General features: G+C 39.7%; 1 long non-coding RNA gene across 1 annotated transcript; it reads right to left on the bottom strand.

Annotated features, from left to right (window-relative positions):
* Window positions 1-262: 262 nt before the first annotated feature.
* LOC113879540 lies at window positions 263-20,582 on the bottom strand. The gene is made up of 3 exons (XR_003507372.1): window positions 20,447-20,582; window positions 7,276-7,311; window positions 263-398 (listed from the first exon to the last, which is right to left on the bottom strand). It is a non-coding gene; the product is annotated as an uncharacterized LOC113879540 (long non-coding RNA).
* Window positions 20,583-22,225: the final 1,643 nt, after the last annotated feature.

The raw sequence follows: 22,225 nt of genomic DNA, 5'->3' as shown, positions 1-22,225 counted from the left end.
CCTCTGGTCCTCTGTCGTCCCCTTCTCCTCCTGCCTTTAATCTTTCCCAGCATCAGTCTTTTCTAATGAGTCGGCTCTTCACATCCGGTGGCCCAAGTATGGAGTTTCAGCTTCAGCATCAGTCCTTCCAATGAATAATCAGGACTGACTTCCTTTGGGATTGACTGGTTTGATCTCCTTGCAGTTCAAGGGATGCTCAAGAGTCTTCTCCAACACCACAGTTCAAAAGCATCAATTCTTCATCGCTCAGCCTTCTTTCTGGTTCAACTCTCGCATCCATACATGACTCCTGGAAAAACTACAGCATTACATTTATTGTGCACTTTATTTCTAATGTGATGCCACTGCTGATCTGATGAGAGGTACCAGTGGGTCTGTGGCCCAGAGGTTGGGGACCCCTGTTAGAAAATATCATAGTGATATTAAAAATAATAAGCATGAAGGGTAAATCATTAGATACACAATAATTAAATTACAAAGCATAAAGTTACCATGTTTGTACATTAACAAGGACAGGAAGCACATTTGCAAGGATTGAGGTCAGCTCAATTATTGTCAGGGATGCCCAGAGGAAAACAGGCTCAGATTGAAGAACAGTGATTTAGAATGAACATAAAAGAACATTAGGATTATAAAGCACTGAAGAAATCTATAAAAGAAAATATTCAAACCTGTCCCTCTAGAGATTAAAAAGATAATTACATTGGTTTCTCATTTATTTCCCTGATTATAACAGTCAAAGATAATTTATATTTGGCTTTGATAGGTGTTCTTTGCCTTGGGGGTTTCTCCTTTCTAATTGTGTTTATTTAGTCTAATAGAAAATGAATTTGCATTCCTTGAACTTCTACCAGTTACAGGTGGATAGATGACTGAGAAGAATGCTTAACAGCTGGGGGAAATCCCCTTGGAATTTGAAAGGTGCTGGGAATAATCCAAAAAGTAGATAATCCATGGAAGAATTAACTGTGCATGAATTTGGTAATTGCCCAGTATCTTTCTCTTTTTTTAAAAAAATCTCTAAATTGAAGCATTGTTATTTTACAGTGTTTTAGGTATCTAGCATAGTGATTTATATATGTACACACACACACACACACACATATTCTGTTTTAGATTCTTTTCCACTGTAGGTTATAATAAGATACTGGATATAGTTCCTTGTGCTATACAGTAGGTTCCTGTTTGTTTGTTTTTTCAAATCTATTATATATATATATATAGTAGTATATATATATATCTGTTCCACATCTCTTGCTTCAGCTCTTTAAGAAAAAAGAGCCATACCATCACAGCCAGGGATCTAATGTGTGAGGTAGGGGAGCAGCTAAGACCGTTTTCTTATCCTAGTACCATGTATGATACTTCATTTTACAGTTAGTTCCTTTTTAATATTAACATCATATAATTAGTATACGACATTGTGCTACATTATTTTATGCTATACTATCTTATATGACCATCACTGGTGACTCAGTGGAAAAGAATACGTCTGCCAAGCAGGAGACAAGGGGTCAATCCCTGGGTCAGGAAGATCCCTTGAAGAAGGAAATGGCAACTGGCTCCAGTATTCTTGCTTGGGAAATCACATGGACAGAGGAGCCTGGTGGGTTTACAGTCCATGGGGTCGCAAAAGACTCAGACACGACTTAGTTACTAAACAGCAACAATACTATCTTATATCATATCACAATTATATTTTATAGTTACTTTTAATGCCTTTCAGGATTTCTTGACAATAGGATTGTGAAAATCCCATTTTCAGAGTAGTTGTTACAAGGATTCTTGCCGCACTTTCAAGATGCGAGGACCATTGCTAGGGCATCAGTGCCACTCATCGCAACCAAATGACAAGGAAAGGAACGTTCTCAGGCAGTGAGGTCAAGATGAAGGAAGAGGCTGTTATTTTTATTTTTATTTTTTGCTTTTTGGTTATATTATCCTGGGCGTCACTGGTAAAGAATCTGTCTGCAATGCAGGAGACCTGGGTTTGATCCCTGGGTTGGGAAGATCCCCTGGAGAAGGAAATGGCAACCCACTCCAATATTCTTGCTTGAAAAATCCCATGGACAGAGAAACTTGGTGGGCTATAGTTCATGGGGTCACAAAAGAGTCAGACATGACTGAGCATGCACACATGGCTAAATATAAAATACTTTTTGGAATGTCTATCATTGAATAGGTTTCACATTACACCTTGCCCCTTACTATCCAGATTGTTTTTAAAAGTGACTTTACTTCTAATATGGGATTGAGCTTTAAAGCCAATACTTGACTCCTACAATGAAAATCCCAAGTAATGCTAAGTTTAAAAATCAGTATCCTTGGGCTTCCCTGGTGGCTCAGTGGTAAAGAATCTACCTGCCAACGCAGGTAACATGGGTTTGATCCCTGATCTGGGAAGATCCTACATGCAGCGGAGCAACTAAGCCCGTGTGCCACAACTACTGAGCCTGTGTTGATCCCATGCACCACAACTTAAACGAGAAGGCTCTAGGGCCCAGTCCCTGCAACAAGAGACGCCCTGGCAATGAGAATCTTGCACACCACAACTATAAAAAAGCCTGTGCAGCGAGGAAGACTCAGCACAGCCATAAATAAAGGAAAATTAAAAAAAAAAAAACAAACAAAAAAAACCCTGTATGCTTACTTACTTCTCTCCGTTCTTTTTTTTTTTTTTAATTGAAAATGCACTCCTTATGCTATCAATCTGTTATGTTGTTCATAAAACACACAGACAAATAAAGCCTAAACCTAAACTGGAGAGAGAAAATTGAATAAAAATAAACTGGAAATATCCCCTTCAAACTTAATTCCTGTGGCTTTCATGGAGGTGTAAAGATTACCATATAATCTAGTGAATTTATGGAATAAGTTTGCTGTTGGGCAAAAGAGAAAAACCAGTGAGTACCATTTATTCATTTAGAAAATATTTATTAAATGCCTGATAGCATCAAGCAATGTACAAGGAGCATGGTAAAACCATGCCTGACCCTATAGTTTGGCTGATTGGAGTAGAGAGATAATTAGTGATCTTTGCAAATATCAGTGACCTTTGAAATATATGCTTCTATTAGTTATGGTAAAATAAAAGAATTAACAAGATCTTTTTAAAAGTTTGAAGACCTTGAATTTTATCCAGGGTGATATTAAAAATGTTTAACAACTGGCAATGCTATCAACCAATCAAAATAGGCAGAGGCTGCTCAGCCATACCAATGAATTCTGCCTGAACATTAGCCCTGGTTATATTAATTTAGGGATTTACATTCATAGTAAGTAGAATGAAAATTCAAATATAGTCATTTTAAATATGTCCCTTTTTATTTTATCTATTTGCTTTTTTTATAAGTCTCTTTTTTAAGTTGTTGGTAACAAAGTTAGTTTAAAAACACAAATACAATATGAGAAAAACTTAGCTAGATTTTAAATTTCGGGTATTTCTAATTTTGCCATTTTCAGTGAATTTATTTTATAAAATTTTGTTATTATTTTGAACAGATATTACCTTCACATGATTAAAAAGATTCACATGATTAAAAATTCAAAAGACACAAAAGGCTCTCCAGATAAGAGTCTCTTCCAGAGAGTGTTTTGCCTATGTTCTCCTCTAGGAGTTTTATAGTTTCTGGTCTTACGTTTAGATCTTTAATCCATTTTGAGTTTATTTTTGTGTATGGTGTTAGAAAGTGTTCTAGTTTCATTCTTTTACAAGTGGTTGACCAGATTTCCCAGCACCACTTGTTAAAGAGATTGTCTTTAATCCATTGTATATTCTTGCCTCCTTTGTCAAAGATAAGGTGTCCATATGTGCGTGGATTTATCTCTAGGCTTTCTATTTTGTTCCATTGATCTATATTTCTGTCTTTGTGCCAGTACCATACTGTCTGGGCATACACACTGAGGAAACCAGAAGGGAAAGAGACACATGTACCCCAATGTTCATCGCAGCACTGTTTATAATAGCCAGGACATGGAAGCAACCTAGATGTCCATCAGCAGATGAATGGATAAGAAAGCTATGGTACATATATACAATGGAGTATTACTCAGCCATTAAAAAGAATACATTTGAATCAGTTCTAATGAGGTGGATGAAACTGGAGCCTATTATACAGAGTGAAGTAAACCAGAAGGAAAAACACCAATACAGTATACTAACACATATATATGGAATTTAGAAAGATGGTAACAATAACCCGGTATACGAGACAGCAAAAGAGACACTGATGTATAGAACAGTCTTATGGACTCTGTGGGAGAGGGAGAGGGTGGGAAGATTTGTGAGAATGGCATTGAAACATGTAAAATATCATGTAAGAAATGAGTTGCCAGTCCAGGTTCGATGCACGATACTGGATGCTTGGGGCTAGTGCACTGGGACGACCCAGAGGGATGGTGTGGGGAGGGAGGAGGGAGAAGGGTTCAGGATGGGGAACGCATGTATACCTGTGGCGGATTCATTTTCATATTTGGCAAAACTAATACAATTATGTAAAGTTTAAAAATAAAATAAAATTTAAAAAAAGAGTCTCTTCCACCCTTTAGACAGTTTTCCTTTCCTGAAGGAAATCAATATTGTCCCTTTTCTTGTAAAAGTAAAAGTAATGTGAAGTCGATCAGTCATGTCCAACTCTTTGCGACCCCACGACTGTAACCTGCCAGGCTCCTCTGTCCATGGGGTTTTCCAGGCAAGAATACTGGAATGGGTTGCCATTTCTTTCTCCAGAGGATATGTAAAGTCTTCCAGAAACATGGTGTACATGACTTTTTTTTCCTTCTTTAGGTTAGTAAATATCTTTAGACTGGAGCTTATAGACCAGCACAGAAAAGAAGTGGTGACTAAATCAGACAAACAAGAACAGTAAGATACAGAGCTTTATGATGGATTGAATGTTTATGTCACCCCCAATTCTGAAATTGAAACCCTAACCCTGTGGTAATGACCCAGGGAGGTAGGTGGGGCCTTTGAGAGGATTAGGTCATGAAGGAGAGCATTCACATACGGGATTGCGAGCATCCATGCTCAGTCTCTCAGTTGTATCTGACTCTTTGCCACCCCATGGATTGTAGCCTGCCAGGCTTCTCTGTTGATGGGATTTCCCAGGCAAGAATACTGGAGTGGGTTGCCACTTCTTACTCAGGGGATCTTCCTGACCCAGAGAGCAAACCATAGTTTCCTGATTGGCAGGCAGATTCTTTACCACTGAACCACCAGGGAAGCCCTCATGAATGGGTTTAATGTCCTTTATTAAAGAGACTACAGAATGACCTGTTAGCTCTTTTGTCATGTGAAGACACATGGAGAGTCTCTGAGCCAGAAAGCAGGTTCCCAGCAGACACCGAGTCTGCTAGCACCTTGATCTTGGACTTTCCAGCCTCTAGAACTATGAGAAATAAATTATCTGCTGTTTATAAGCCCCCGCCCCCACCAGTGTTCTGTTATAGCACCTGGAATAGACTAAGACATACGGGAAAATGGATCTCAGTAACTCACAGGGTAGGATATTCTGTCTACTGCTATATTCTGGGGCAAAGATGCTCTGTTAAAAGGAAAGAAGGCTTTGACTGTATGCTTTAAAGATGGACTATTTCAAGTTCATTATATACATCTAGAGTTAAAGAAATCAAAGTATAATTTTTTAAAAGGGATCCTGATTTGTTTTTTTAAATTAAGGTACAATTCATACACCACACCACCCAGCATTTTCATGTATTCACAGGGCTGTAAAGCCAGCACTACTGTCTAATTTCAGAACATTTTCATTACCTCCCAAAATAAATTCCATACCCATTACAGTCAGTCACTCCTCCTCTGCTCCCTGGCCCCTAGAAACCACTCATATATTTTCTGTCTGTATGGATTTGTCTATTTTGACTATTTCATATAAATGGAATCATATACTAGATGGCTTCGGTGTCTGGTTTCTTTCACTCAGCGTACTATGTTCAAAGTTTATGTTGTAGCATATATTAGTACTTCATTCTTTTTTCTTGCCCATGCTTTTTAAAATTTAACCATTTTTAAATGTACAGTTCAGTGACATGATACACACTCACACTGTTGTGCAACATCCCCACCATCCATCTGCAGAACTGTTTTTAAAACTCAAGCTGAAACTCTACCCGTTAAATAACATCCCTATTTCTTCGTAACCTCTATTTTACTTTCTTTCTCTGTGAATTTGCCTATTTTAAGAACTTCATAAAAGTGGAGTCAAACAATATTGGTCCTTTTGTGTCTGGTTTATTTCACGTAGCACAATGTCTTCAAAGTTCATTCATGAGTAGCTTGAAATAGAACTGCCTTTCATTTTAAGGATGAATACTATTCCATTGTTTGGCTAGACCCCATTTTGTTTATCCATTTCTCACCAAATGGACGTTTGGGTGTTTACATTTTTGACAATTATGAATAATGCCACTGTGGACATTAGCGTACACATTTTTGTATGACCATGTTTCCAGTTCTCTTGGGTGGAAGAGACTCTCAATGAGACTGTAGAGGAATTTGATGAGTAATACACATTAGCCAGAAATGGATAGAGAAAAACATTTGAGTTTCGAACTTTCAAAAATGCAAATGTGTGTTCGCATGTTCAATCACATTAGTTCATGCGTCTGGTGTGCACGGTCATGTGTGTCCATCCACTACAGGTGGCTGTGCTTTTGTGTACTTTTCAGTACAGTAGAGAAGTTTTATAATTTCAAGCCCAGGATGTCTGGAAGCAAGCTTACAAACAGCGGGGTGTAGCCAGTTGTGTTAGTTGGGTACCAAGGCTGACTGTGTTGGATTTACTATCAAATTGGACCTATGAATTCATTTTTGGAACAGAACTCATTCATACAGAGTGGACTTACTGTACTTTGATCATGGACAATGGTCATCGAGACTGTGTATCCTTTGAGGAAGTGTGAAAGTAACTTAGATATGGATATATAGATTTATATACATTCCTTTGTTAATGTTCTTTTTCATTATGGTTTATTCCAGGATACTAGATATAGTTCCCTGTGCTATACAGTAGGACCTTGTTGCTTAGCCATTCTAAATGTAATAGCTTGCATCTACCAACCCCAAACTCCCGGTCTGTCCTGCTCCCTTCTCTCCTCCAACTCGGCAACCACAAGTCTGATCTCTATGTCTGTGAGTCTGTTTCTGTTTTGAGGGTAGGTTCATTGGTGCCACAGTTTAGATTCCACATATAAGTGATATTCATATGGTGTTTGTCTTTCTCTTTCTGACTTAGAATCAAGTATACTTTAAATAGTTACCCATTTTCCAAGCAGAGCTCTTCTTTCTTCAAATACCTACAATTTAAAAAAAAAGATGGAATGATTTCATATTTTGTGGTTCAAAATACCCATTAAAAAGACATCATTAGGACTTCCCTGATGGTCCAGTGGTTAAATATCTGCCTGCCAATGCAGGGGACATTGGCTCAATCCTTGGTTCCAAAAGATTCCACATGCCTAGGTGCAACTGAGCACAAGTGCTACAAGAACTGAAGCCTGCATGCCCTAGAGCCCTGCTCCCCAACAAGAGAAGCCACCATAATGAGAAGCCTGCTCACTGCAGCCAGAGAGTGGCCTCTGCTTGCCAAAACTAAAGAAAGCCCGTGCATAGCAGTGAAAACCCAGCACAGTCAAAAATAAAATAAATAAATTTTTAAAAAGACATCATTAAAGGATCAATCACTAAATATTGCCAGTCTTTTCCATTTTATCAACCGAGTATAAAGAGACAGATTTTGTACCTGAAAGGGTAACTTTATTTATAACTTGAGCAAACTTTCCTTTTTCTCAGTTTCTCCATGTGAGACAATTTATCTTAGAAAATAAATAATTTTTTAAAGGCAAAAAATAAGAAAAGAAGGGAACTATAAAGTGAAATCATTTTTGGAATATGAAAGGCGATGACAAAACTGACAAAGGAAAAATAGGAAAATGGACAACCTCCCTCCAAATATTTCAGCATGACTAGCATTAGAACTTGTGAAATTTATGAGTGAGTAGCTCTGTTTTTTTATTTCATGAGTTCACATACCAGTGGGTGTACATTACATATATGTTTGCATATGTGCACCTCTGGGCTTATAGCTCAGTGTTTATCTGTATAGGTTTGTTGTTATATACCATTGAGGACAGAAATTATGTCTTATTCACCTTGACTTCTTCACCACAGGGTGCTGTACGTGGCATATTACAGGTGCTCAAGCTTGCTGGAAGGAATGAATATGCTTGTGACAATGAATATCTTTTGGATGTATCGCTAATATGTGAGTGTATTTACATATTAGTGGAGAGGTGTCCTCCTGAGCTTCAGTCATTTGTGTATCTATCTGAATGGGTGAGGAAGGGACAGACAACTCGAGTGAGAAGGTTTGGCAGAGGAGGGCAAGCTGGAGCCAGGAAGCAAGAGACAGCAGGTAACAGGTGTGACTGTCTCTCTGGCACCCACCCTGCGTGCTGTCGGCTTTCAAAATTGGGCTCCATGTTTTCCCTTCCTCCTGGCACTTCCTAAATTCTCTCGCACTGTCAGAACATTCCTATTTAGAAACTAGCTCAGGGCTATTTCTTCCCTTTTGTGGAGGAGGATGAGGAGCTGATTTCATACTTCCAACAGATCTGTTTTCCTTTCTTTTTTTAGACTCTTAAATTCTGCTTTCAAAGGGCAGGCAAAATGGAGACTGAAATAATTGATTCAACAACAACCTCAAGGCCTGTAAAATGCCATCTTTGCTACTAACCAGGGAATATCATATATCAGAGGTAGACACTTTTTATACTTTAGAGAAGAAGAAAAAGAATACCATTTTCTCCTCCCTCCTAATTAACTGCCCCCTGGGCTACTAGGACCCTCAAATAACAGTGAAAGATGATCTCAGAATTTCTAGATGACAATAGTAGAGGGAATTTCCCTGGTGGTCCAGTGGTTAAGACTCTGTGTTTCCGCTGCAGAAAGCAAGGGTTCAATCCCTGGTTGGGCAATTAAGGTCCCACAGGCCAATGCAGTGGTCAAAACAAGCAAACAAAGAAAAAGAAAATAGAAGAGAGCCTATAAAATAAAATAAAACAACCTATAGAATTTTTTAGAAGACTGAAAAATCAGAATTCAGGGCTTTCATGGTGGTCCAGGGGTTAAGAATATGGCTGCCAATACAGGACATACAAGTTCCATTCCTGGTCAGGGAAGATTCCACATGCCTCAGGGCAGCTAAGCCAGTGATCCACAACTATTGATCCTGCACAGCCTAGAGTCCATGTACTGCAGCTAGAGAGTCTAGCCCCTGCTCACTGCAACTAGAGAAAGCCCTCTTGCACCAACAAAGACTCAGTGCAGCCAAGAAAAAATAAAGAATAACAAAAAAAAAGAGAGAAAAATCAGGATTCACACATTTCCTGAACCCTTCTCTGGTGTCTAACAAAGTCCTATCAAGCATCTAATTCCCCTCCTAACTCTCGGGCACCAGCAATTTTCTGGCACCCACTGGTCTCACTCTTCCCAACTCCTCCTCCACTTGCAGCCCATGCTCCACCTGGCCTTTCTAGGATTCGCTATTGCCCGCCAGGTGATTCTGTTCATTTTCTCTTCCCAGGTAGATTACAACTACTTTCCCTTATATGATCCACAGGTTCCAGGGGAAGCTCTCAACAAAACACCTGCTGACTGAACAACAACAAGAGATTCAGATGTCATAGAATTTTAGGGCTAAAAGGAATCTTAGGATCTTTTTGTTCACTTTTTGTGTTTTAGAGAGGATAAGCAGAGGCCCAAAGAATTACCTTTATAGATTTTAAAGAAAAATCATTGGTTCCAGACTGTATGTTCAGCTGAATAATATACTTGTTTCCTCACTAAAAAGCCATGTGGTGCAAGCGTGCTTAGTCATGTCCAAGTCTTGGAGACCCCATGGACTGTAGCCTGCCAGGCTCCTCTGTCCATGGGATTTCCCAGGCAAGAATACTGGACTGGGTTGCCATTTCCCACTCTAGGGGAATCTCCCTGACCCAGGGATCAAACCCACGTCTCTTGCATGTCCTGCATTGACTGGCAGATTCTTTATCACTAACACCTAGGAAACCCTGCTAGAACCATGGTCTTTCTATTCTGACTCCCAAACTTGATCTTCCCTATTCTGACCTCAAGCCCTACATTCTCAATGAATTGCTGCCCATGGTTTGACCTAAGAGTGGGAAAAAAAAAAAAAACAATTAGGTCCCAGGATGACAACCTCCTTTCAAAAGGAGGTTGGGAGGACTATCGTGGTGTCCAATGACAACAGAAGGCATCAGAAAGAAAGGGGCACTGACTTGAAGGGGTGTGGAGAGTCAGCAAGAAAGTGGCAGGGGGACTTCCCTGGTGGTCTAGTGGCTAAGACTCAAAACTCCCTATGTAGGGGCCCAAGTTCCATCTCTGGTCAGGGAACTAGATTCCACTTGCTGCAACTAAAAAGATTCCACACGCTGCATCTAGAGATCCTGCATGCCGTAATGAAGACCCAGTGTAGTCAAACAAATAAATAAAATTAATATTTAAATAAATAAATAAATAAAGTCAGTCATTGATAATAAAATCAAATAAAGAGGATAGGAGATAGGGTCTTCAGAGGGCCAATGACCAAGTCTAAGCAGAGTCCAGGCAAATCCAGTTCTTCACCAAAAGGCGATTAGAGTCAGGTAGGAACTGATAGGCATGATGGGCAGAAAGATAAACACTAGACAAACTCAGATCTGACTCTGACTCTACCCTTGACAAGAAGTATAATTTGGAACAAATTATCTAACTGTCAGGCCCTCAGGCAGACTCAGAATATTATAGTCTCTGGTTGGGAGCAAGTCTTTATTCCAAGGATTTGCAATCAGATTTTTGATCTTAAAAAGTTGGAAGAGGGTTGGAAGGATAAATTGGGAGTTTGGGATTAACATATACAAACTGTTATATATAAAATAAATAACCAACAAGGACCTACTTATGCTACATACACGACTCAATATTGTGTAATCACCCATAAGGGAAAGAATCTGAAAAAGAATAGATATGTATAACTGAATCCCTTTGCTGTACACTTGAAACTAACACAACATTGTAAATCAGCCATACTTCAATTAAAATAAAAAAAGAGCCCAGAAACAGTATCACTTCAAGTGGAAAACATTAGAGAGAATCGTCTTTCCTTGCAGAATGTTGCAGTTTGTTTACATCACAATTTACTCAGAGCCTGCTGTTAAGTTAAAATCCCATGGTTGTTATTTTAGTCTGTTGACACTGTGGTTGCATATTTCACCATGTGACATCATTACCATGGAGGCATAAGACATTTGGGGCTCCTAAATTATGACCGATGGATAGCGGTTAGGTGCTTTTTCTCAGAACACCCTTTTAACTACATGTGTACTGTACTACATGTGTGAGCCATATTAAAAAAAAAAAAAAAAAGAAATGTTGATCACTTTCAATTAAAACACTAAATGGAAAAAAAAAAAAAAAAAACCCTACACTAGACAGCAAAGAAATACATACTTATAAAACATTCCTCCTCTCAACGTTTTCACAAGGTCTGAATTATCTTGTAATCTGAGGATGCTATAATTTTTGCATCTACATTTGAATTCAATCTCTCTGCTTAAAGCCTCTTGTGAAGTTAAACTCCTATGAGGTTTATTTTAGACTGAAACAGTTTCATATTTTTCATTTTACTACAGAATAGAAAAAAGGCAAAATTAAAACAAAAACCAGGGACTTCCCTAGTGGTACAGTGTTTAAGACTCCATGCTTGCAATGCAGGATGCCTGAGTTCTATCCCTGGCCAGCAAACTAAAATCCCATATGCTGTGCAGTGTGGCCAAAACAAAAAAAGAGGACCTCAAAATTACGCTGATCATTGGCAAATGCCCTGTTATAGAAGTGTAGAAATGCCCCTGAAGTTATCTTATGGACACAGTCTGCCCAGCTGTAAACTTAGGTATCTATTTTTAACCCTTTTCACAGTCTCAGAATGTTAGACCTGGAAGGGGCCTTTGAGGTCATCTGATCCAAGCCACTCAATTTCCAAAGGCAGGTAGTAAAGATTAGAGGCATAAGAGACTCGCTGAAGTCAAGCAGGAGATTATTTAGTATAGCTGATCTGGAACCTGTGTTTTTCAATTCTCAGCATTACTGTTCTTTGCTTGCTTTTACTTATATTTGTTTTTTAAATTGTTAAATATCATTGCACTATATACGGTAAAAAACAAAAACTCTCTCTTCCAACAGACTTCCCTCCCACTCTTCCATGTCGTCCAACTTTTTAGGGGAAATCACTATTGATAGTTGGGCTTCTCTGATGGCTCAACCAGTAAAGAACCCACCTGCCAATGCAGGAGACATAAAGAGACGTGGGTTTAATTCCTGGGATGGGAAGATTCCCTGGAGGAGGGCATGGCAACCCACTCTAATATTCTTGCCTGGAAAATTCCATGGACAGAGGAGCCTGGTGGGCTACAGTCTGTGGAGTTGCCAAGAGTCGGACAAGACTGAGCACATGTGCACACACTATTAACAGTTTGCTGTATACATATGCAAATTCCACGTGAGTGTCTAAGTACTGACACATTCATTCACATACATATGGGTATATACACGGGCCAAGATTTTTTTAATTTTTATTATATTTAATTTTTACTGAATTATAATTGACATATAATATAATGTTAGTTTCAGGTGTACAACATAGTGATTTGACAGTTTTTTAATTTTAATTATTTTTTTATTGAAGGATTTTGCTTGACAGAATTTTGTTGTTTTCTGTCAAACCTCAACATGAATCAACCATAGGTATGCATATATCCCCTCCCTTTTGAACCTCCCTCCCCTCTCCCTCCCCACCCCACCCCTCTAGGTTGATACAGTTCCCCTGTGTGAGTTTCCTGAGCCACGCAGCAAATTCCCATTGCCTATCTATTTTACATATGGCAGGCTAAGATTTTTGAAAATACTTTTACTCCAAACTAGAACCTAACTAAACCAAAATAAAAATGGGGGTGGTGATAAAATGGGAGTTCTGAACAACAAAATAAATATCATTTCTAATAGAAATTGTTATTTCTCTTATCATTGCTCATCTAGAAATAATCATGAAATTTTTAAACATTTTTATTTATTTGACTGCACTGGGTCTTAGTTGTGCCATGTGGGTTCTTTAGCTGCAGCATGCAAACTCTTGCAGCATGTGGGATCTAGTTTCCTGAACACAGATGGAACCCAGCCCCCTGCATTGGGAGCACAGACTCTGAGCCACTGGGCCACCAGGGAATTCCCTAGAAATTCTCATAAAATTTGACAAAAGCTATTCAGGCTTCCCAGGTGGAGCCAGTGTTAAAGAACTCACCTGCTGGGACTTCTCTGGTGGTCCAGGGGCTAAGACTCCATGCTCCCAATGCAGGGGGCCTGGGTTTGATTTCTGGTCAGGGAACTAGATCCCACATGCTTCAACTAAGGGTTCACATGCTTCAACAAAAATTGCAACCAAATAAATTAAAAAAAAGAAAACTCACCTTCTAATGCAGGTGATACAAAGGACATTGGGTTCAATCCGTGGGTCATGAAGATCCCTTGGAGGCGGTCATGGCAACCTACTCCAGTATTCTTGCCTGGAGAATCCCACAGACAGAGGAGCCTGGCCGGCTATAGTCCATGGGGTCTCCAAGACTCGGACATGACTCAGTGACTAACACACATGAAGGGTCCTCAGTGCTATGCACAGTAGGTAGGGTGGAATTTATCCTTTGGAGCAGTCTGTTATCGCTTTTGCTTCATAGGATTAGTTTGGTATTTTAGAAAGATCATTCTGGGACCAGAATAGAGGATGGATTAGAGACAGTGAAACCAGCTGAGGGGTTACTGCAATGTGCCAGGCAAAGGGGGCTGAGTGTGTGAACTGAGAACATGGAGCTGGATGTGCACAAGTCAAAGGAGAAGAGGGGTCTGGATGAAGAGACCTCGGAAGAAGACTCACAGAACCTGAAAACCAGTTGGATATGGAGGTGAAGGGGAGCTGGTAGACACTCCTCCTTCTCATCTCCTAAATCTTTTAAAAAATATTTATTAATTTATTTGGCTGTGCTGGGTCTTAGTTGCAGCACACAAGGTCTTTAGTTGCAGTATGTGGGACTGAATTTCCTGGCCAGTGATAGAACCTGGGCCCCAGCCCTGGGAGCAAAGAGTCTTAGCCACTGGACCACCAGGGAAGTCCCTAAGATCTTTCTTTCTAAGCAGAAACTCTGTATCTCTTGCCAACTCTGGCCATGTAACTGGGGCTCAATTAAAGTTTTCTTTATTGTTGTTCTAAATTTATTTCAGTTTTTTTCAATTAAAATTTTTGAAGAAATCCTTCATTTTTTTTTTTTTATCCACTATACAATCCTAAGCAATTCCTGTTCATGGTTTGATTACCAAAATTTTAATGCTTTTTTTTTTTTCCTTTAAAGCATGATTTCAACTAATACAGTAGTTCTCATTACTCAACCGGTCATTCAAAAGCTGATGGTTTAGGGGTGTCCAGGTACTCATCTTTGTCTGCATTTTGGGGCCATTTCTGTTTTTTGGAGGTGAAAATGCCATCATGAAATAACTGGATATTCTTCTGTAAGAAAAACTACACCTGCAGAAGAAATGAATCACACAATCTTCAGAATACTAAAAATACTAATACCATAAATCTTTTTTAGTACACTGGGACATGGACTAGAGGGAGAATAACATTTACTGGGAGTATTTTATATGTCAGGCACTTAACAGATTTGCTCAATTAAAACCCATAACAATATGGTAAGGTGGTGGGTTTTAGCTTATTTTACAGATGAAGAAAATGAGGCTCACTGAAGTTCCATGCTTTGCCCAGAGTTATACAGACAGTAGGTGGTGAAACACAGAACCAGATCCAGGTCTGTTTAACTCTGTTTGATTTTCACTGGACCAAGGGGAAAAAATCAGAATCACTCTTAGCGAAGAACATACCATATTGGTCAGAAAGAAGTATTTATAAAATCACCGTGCAATCTGAACTACTCCATTTTGTCCCTTGTGACCTCTTTCCTCTGTTAACTTTCTGACATCTAGCTAACAAGGGCTCTAGCTTGCTCCCATATTTAAGAAGTAGAATAGTACAATGGACAAGGCCAAGAATTTATATATGGACAGATTTGGGTTTATTGAGAAAAATACACTGGGGAAAATATACAGTACACCCAGTACTGTATATGTCTGCCTTCATTTTTGTGGCCTCACGGCATGTGGGATCTCAGTCCTCCCACCGGAGATGGAACTCACATCCCTTGTATTGGAAATGTTGAGTCTTAACCATGACTGCTGTTGTTCAGTCACTAAGTTGTGTCCAACTCTTTGCAACTCCATGGACTGAAGTACACCAGGCTTCCCTGTCCTTCACTATCTCCCAGTTTGCTCAGACTCATGTCCATTGAGTTGGTGATGCCATCCAACCATCTCATACTCTCTTGCCTCCCTTCTCCTCCTGCCTTCAATCTTTCCCAGCATCAGGGTCTTTTCCAAGGAGTCGGATCTTTGCATCAGGTGGCCAAAGTTTTGGAGCTTCAGCTGCAGCATCAGTCCTCCCAATGAATATTCAGGGTTGATTTCCTTTAGGATTGACTCATTTGATCTCATTGCTGTCCAAGGGAGTCTCAAAGGTCTTCTCCAGTACCACAATTAAAAAGCATCGATTCTTCAACGCTCAACCTTCTTTATGATCCAATTCTAACCATTGGACAGCCAGGGAAGTCCCTATGTCTGCCTTCATTGGATTAAAGCACTCTAATTTCCATAAGGGATTACTTTTCCCTCAGTGTTTAGGGTCTGCTGGGTTGGTTAATCAAGGTGGCCTCCCCTTTCCCAGTCATGAGATTAAGCTAGGCCAGGTAACTGATGCTGGCTTATCCTTGCTTTACAGCCAAGGTGATCATTCAAAGTACCGTAGATGCTCTGAGTAGACTGTTAAGCTGTTCTTAGACTCTTCTTGGAGGGGCTTCCTAGGTGGTGCTAGTGGTAAGGAATCTGCCTGCCAATGCTGGAGACATAAGAAATGCAGGTTTGATCCCTGGGTCAGGAAGATCCCCTGGAGGAGGCCATGGCAGTCCACTCAAGTATTCTTGCCTGGAGAATCCCTTGGACAGAGGACCCTGGTGGGCTATGGTCCACAGGGTCACAAAGAATCAGAAATGACTGAAGCAACTTAGCATGCACACATGTCCTTTCTTATCCATTTTGTGAGCCACCTGATAGCCTTCAATAAATTTCACCTACATTAGCTAGAAGACCCTTCTTGTAGGGGCATCCCCGGTGGCTCAGATGTTAAGGAATCTGCCTGCAATGTGGGAGACCTGGATTTGATCCCTGGGTTGGGAAGATTCCCTGGAGGAGGGCATGGCAACCCACTCCAGTATTCTTGGCTGGAGAATCCCCATAGACAGAGGAGCCTGGCGGGTGACAAAGAGTTGGAAACAACTGAGCAACTAAGCACACAGCATGCACACATTAGCTATAATCTATTTCTGTTGTTTGCAACCAAAACTTTTTACATTACACAGTTTTGATCCTGGCTCTAAAACTTACTAGCTTTGAAACTTTTTGCAAGTAGTCACTCAGTCGTGTCCGACTAACCCCATGGACTGCAGCACACCAGGCTTCCCTGTCCTTTCCCATCTCCTGGAGGTTACTCAAACTCATGTCCATTGAGTCAGTTATGCCATCCAACCATCTCGTCCTCTGGCATCCCCTTCTCCTCCTGCCTTCAATCTTTCCCAGCATCAGGGTCTTTTCTAATGTGTGGGCTCTTCGCATCAAGTGGCCAAAGAATTGGAGCTTCAGCTTCAGCATCAGTCCTTCCAATGAATATTCAGGACTGATTTCCTTTAGGATTGACTTGGACAGGTACACACTGCTATATTTAAAATGGATAACCAACAGGGACCACAGTATAGCACAAGGAACTGTGGTCAATGGCAGCCTGGCTGGGGGAGAATGGATACATGTATATGTATGGGTGAGACCCTTCATTGTTCATGTAAAACTACCACAACACTGTTAATTGGTTACACTCCAACACAAAATAAAAAGTTAAAAAAATAAAATAGATAGCATCACCACAGACTTTCTTAGAACTTCCTGTTATTTCCAGAGGTCTTCAAAGCCTGTCCTTGAAAGGGGCACAACAAAATATTTTAAGGTAAAAAATATTTAAAGCAGATGGATGGCATTTTCAGTATATATCCTCAGTGTTTCTGTTTGTTTGTGCCTTCTTCCTCTCTGAAGGTATGTTTCATATCCAAAGCAGTGATGCTGAGTTGGGGACTGCACAGGATTTGCCTGCCTGACCCAAGGCTCCAAAAATTATAGCAACAAATATAAGACAATTTAAAAAAATATTTATTTTTATTTATTTATCTGGCTGAGCCAGGTCTTTGTTAGGGCATGTGGGATGTAGTTCCCTGACCAGGGATAGAACCCAGGTCCCCTGGACCACCAGGGAATTCACCCAGACAATATTTTGATCCACATGCCACAACTAAGACCTGGCACAGACAAATAAATAAAAATAAATATTTTTTTTAAATTAAAAAAACGTTAGTTTTTGACTTACAGAGGATTCCCCCAAATGCTAGATCTGAAATTTTGTGACTCTCACTTGACATGTAATATTCCCTCTCAGGTTTAAATTAGAGCTGAAGAGAAAGCCAATAGTTTTAAAACCTCAGGGTTTTAAACCATAGATAATATCTTCCTGCACTTGCCTGCTGATACCATTCCACTGGAATAAGGGGAAATTAAGGAGGTTCAGATGAGCCCTCACATTCTTAGCTCCTAACAGCTAAGTTGCAAAGGTGTAAGAAATGATTTCATTACAGTATTATTAATTGGCTGCTACAAAAATACACATGAGCAGGCAAATATATAAAGCATGGTCACTGAGTCTAGATCTGCTCAGTTAAAAATCACATATTTCCTTTTTTATTGCTATTTATTCATGTTTGATGTTTCTTCTATTTAAACTGATTGAAGTTGTGTGTGTTGTGAGTTTTAATTTTTATTTATCTGTTTAGGCCAAGCCACTTAGCTTGCAGAATCTTAGTCCCCAACCAGGGATTGACCCCGGCCCTCAGCAATGAATGTACAGAGTCCCAAACTCTGGACAGCCAGGGGATTCCTTAAACCAATTGTTTTCAATCTTTTATTTTATTTTTTTCAGGGCTATAAAACTCTTTGAGGATATGATGAATACTATGAATCTTCTCCCTAGAAAAATGCATATTAACATTACATTTTGCTTATACCAGGTTAAAAACTTCTGTTGTAAGCTCAGAAACTCTTTTCCCAGTTTGAGTAGAAAAAAAACCTGACTGATTCTAAGCATGATTTCTGATTAGGACAAAGTAGCTTTTCCAGGTCCTCCCTAAGGTTTTGCATTTTTTTTTTTTTCCCTTCCTGGTTCTTCAGAGCTAGAAATTATTTCAATTAGGCTTTTTTTTTTTCAAATCAACTTGAATAAAGTTTGGTTTTCATGAGATGGGCCTGGTAACAGTCTTCCTGAAACAGGCAAATGGAGGTATCCTGCCCTGGTTTTTGTCATTATCCTTTTACAGCTTTTTCCTCTGTCCACTCTAGAAGATGGGCAGTGTGCATATCTGCATGCCCACACTGGTTCACAGTATAGACCACTCAGACGCTTTCATACAACATACAAAAAAATTACAAGACAAAGCAAGTTGCCTTCCCTCCTTCTACATACAAACCTTGCTGTTGTTTTTTCATGACCTCTTTCCCCCTTAATGGCTGTCCTTGCATGTTCCCCTTTAATTTTTCTTCGGATAAAGGGGAAGAAAAAGGGCTTATGGCCCTTACCCCCAGTGTGTGCTTCTAGTGTCATGCTTAAAGGCAAGGATAGGTCCTCTGGTAAAGTTCCAGTGGTAACACACCTCCAATCCCATCTTCAAAGCCATTCTTCACACTGTCACCAATGCACAACTTCACTAAAGACTTATTAGGTCTGTATTACAGGTATAAAGACAAGTCTTGACTATAATGGAGATTACAGTCTATTACAAGAGGGTTTTTTTAAACAAAAATGTATATATTTAAGGTGATGTTTTAGTATATGTACACATTGTGGGATGCTTACCACAATCAAACTATGTAACATACCCATCACCTCCCATAGTTACTGTGTGTGTGTGCATGTGTGCATGTGTGTGCATTTGTGCACTTCTGTGTGTGTGATTACCCTTGAGATCTACTCTTCTAGCAAATTTCAAGTATATAATATATTATTATTAACTATAGTCACCATGATCCCTGGGCAGGAAGATCCCCTGAAGAAGTAAATGGCAACCCACTCCAGTATTCTTGCCTGGAGAATTCCATGGACAGACGAACCTGGTGGGCTACAGTCCATGGCGTTGCAAGAGTGGGACACAACTTAGCAACTAAACTACCACCACCATCACCACATAGTCACCATGCTGTATATAAGGTCTCCAGAACTTATTCCTTTTATAACTGAAGGTTTGTACCATTTGATCAATAACTCCACACTTCCCTACTCCCTAACTTTGGCTAACCACTACTCTATTCAGGGAAGTATTTTTTAAAAGGTTTGTTAGTCATTTTTCAGCTCAAAAACCTTCAGAGACTCGATAATGGCTACAGAATCCTTAGCATGCTAATCTAGGTACACCATGAATTTACCTTTTTGGTTCATCCTCCTTCCTCTCCCTTTATGCTCTATCTGTACAGACACACTGAACTTCAGACCAGAGAATGTGGTACAAAACCGGTGCTTCTCTGCTAATGTGGTTTTCTGAATGTGCTCACCTGAATCCTAAACTCAGTAGTACACAGTAGGTGCTCAATAAAACCTTGTCTCAATCAGCGGAATGAATGAACACAACAGTGGAGGTGAGTGGTTTAAGGATTAAAGCTAGTGGCAAAGAAGGTACAACTCAACATTAGGAACCGAGCACTGGGGTTAGACTCAGGATAATCGGGTTTTTATTTGGTGTTTACAGAGCAGAACACGGTTGAGTTTCTCCACTAACACACAGCTCACCCATTGTACGCTGCAGTATCATCAGAGAAGGAAATAGAGATTACCAGGAAATGATCAGGAAATAGGGTATGGTTAGATTTAAATATGAATTCATCTTATATTCAACTAGGTGGAAACAAAGATAAACTATAAAACAATGCAAACACCTAATGCTTTGATAAGCATAGAAGTAATTATTTGTTGGTTGTTAATTTCATATATATGATGCACCTGGTCATTTAACTGCTAATACAGAGCAGAATGTAATTCCCGGGGTCACTGCCAAGGCTCGTGAGAAGCCCAGGAGGACCTGAGAGAAGAGCTCTTAAAAGTCTCCATCTTTTTCATGCAGTGATCACTGCTCTCACCTCTTTAAGTCTTTCTCTTCAAGTCTTTCTCCTCAAGCCTCTAGTGCTGGTGTTGCCATAGCTGTTTCTGTGACTCCGTCTAGCCCCCACCCCTTCCAGTAGGCCAATCACTACCTGTAAATCTTTTCACTGGCATCCGGGGTCTCTTAGGCAACAATGTGTGGTCTCTTGATTGGCCGGGAGATCCTAGAGGGCTGGCTCCAAAATTGGGCACACGGACAAAATGGAAAAGTGGGAGGGCCCAGAGGGTGGGAAAGGCTGCCATCTCTCAGTAGAATGTTAGGACGAATATGCAGCCAATCCTGAAACAAACAGCATTAAATGCGCCCATTCAAGCCGTAAGTATGTTCCAAATCAGGCCAACCTACTGAGCATGCCCAGTTATATCGTTCTGGTCACTCCAGGGTTCTGAAACGTAAACTCCATTTCTCCGGGTTTTTAGAGTGGCCAACAGGTAAAAGAAGGTTGCAGGAAAAACAATTCTGGAGAGGTTCAATGAAACAATAGCACCTGCACACAGGAAGTGAAAGAACGTGGGAAAATTGCTCAACACACAAACTCAGCAATGCTTCAACATGAATTGTAATTTATTGGATTAAAGAATTCAGGCCGACTAACAGATACACCAGGTAACCAGCAGATGGCGTGCCTGAATAAGGATAACTCCAACTTTGGGAAATTTTACCATCTGATCTAATATAATTAATGAAATTTATGAAGCATCTACCATGTACTGAGAGGCAGAGTGAGAATGAAAGAATTAAAAAAAATCTAATGAGGAGGATTTGAAAATGCAATGTAGAAATAACTACTGGGATAGAACTATAAACTAATGCTGGAGAAAAACAACATTTCAGAAGGGACATCTGGGAAGTGTAAAACCGTTCTTATGGGCAGCAGCTAACCAAATTAAAAAAAGAAGACTTTTCTCATTATCTCACATTCTCTAAAATACATAAAAATGTATTCTCTTCCAAGGTAAATAAATGTAAACCCTATGTTTATATTGTTTCATTGTTTTGAAATAGGCAGCATTTGTATATCTCCCATTTAAAAAGAAAATGAAAAGTAAAGCTCATAGAGGTTGCTGCTTTCTTTGGAGTTGACAAAGGATCAGTAAGTGGCCAAATTGAAATGATAACTTAACGTTGTCTGAATTCCAGCCCAGTGGTTTTAAGTATGGTTGTATGTTTTATGATCAGGTTGTTCGTAAAATGAATAAACAAAAGACTTTTGCAGGGGTGGAGGCCTGGGGGAGGTAAGTAGATTCGATACTAAATTACCATGTATTACCAGTTAACATGGATGGTTTCAAAATGGGTTCATCCAGAAAGAAACCAGTTTTAACAACTCCCTGGGAGAGTGTTGGGTCTTGGTGAAGTTCCTGAGCTACCAGGGAAGCCCTTAAGGCTTTCTATTGGTGGTTGTAACATTGAATGAAAGAAAGATGGGATTAAAGAGAGCCGGACACTTTATCCCTGTTAGATCTGAATATTTTTATCCCTGAAAATAAGGTCCCTTTCTTGATCCTCTCAACTAGCATCCTCTGGACCTCTCCTTGTTCAGCCCTTCATCAGTGTGACTGCTGATCCCCTAATGAACACCACCATTCACATTGTGTTCACAGTGAGCACATTGGTTCAATGTCCTCGAAAATTTAAGATTACTTTCATTTAAAAATTTTTAAATTCCTTTTAAAAATATTTATTTGGCTGCACTGGATCTTAGTTGCAGCACACAAGATCTTGGATCTTTAGTTGCAGTTTGTGGGATCTAGTT

Source organism: Bos indicus x Bos taurus, chromosome 21 (assembly GCF_003369695.1).
Source record: "Bos indicus x Bos taurus breed Angus x Brahman F1 hybrid chromosome 21, Bos_hybrid_MaternalHap_v2.0, whole genome shotgun sequence".
In the NCBI taxonomy this organism is placed as follows: Eukaryota; Metazoa; Chordata; class Mammalia; order Artiodactyla; family Bovidae; genus Bos; species Bos indicus x Bos taurus.
This window is presented reverse-complemented; position numbering and strand designations above follow the sequence as displayed.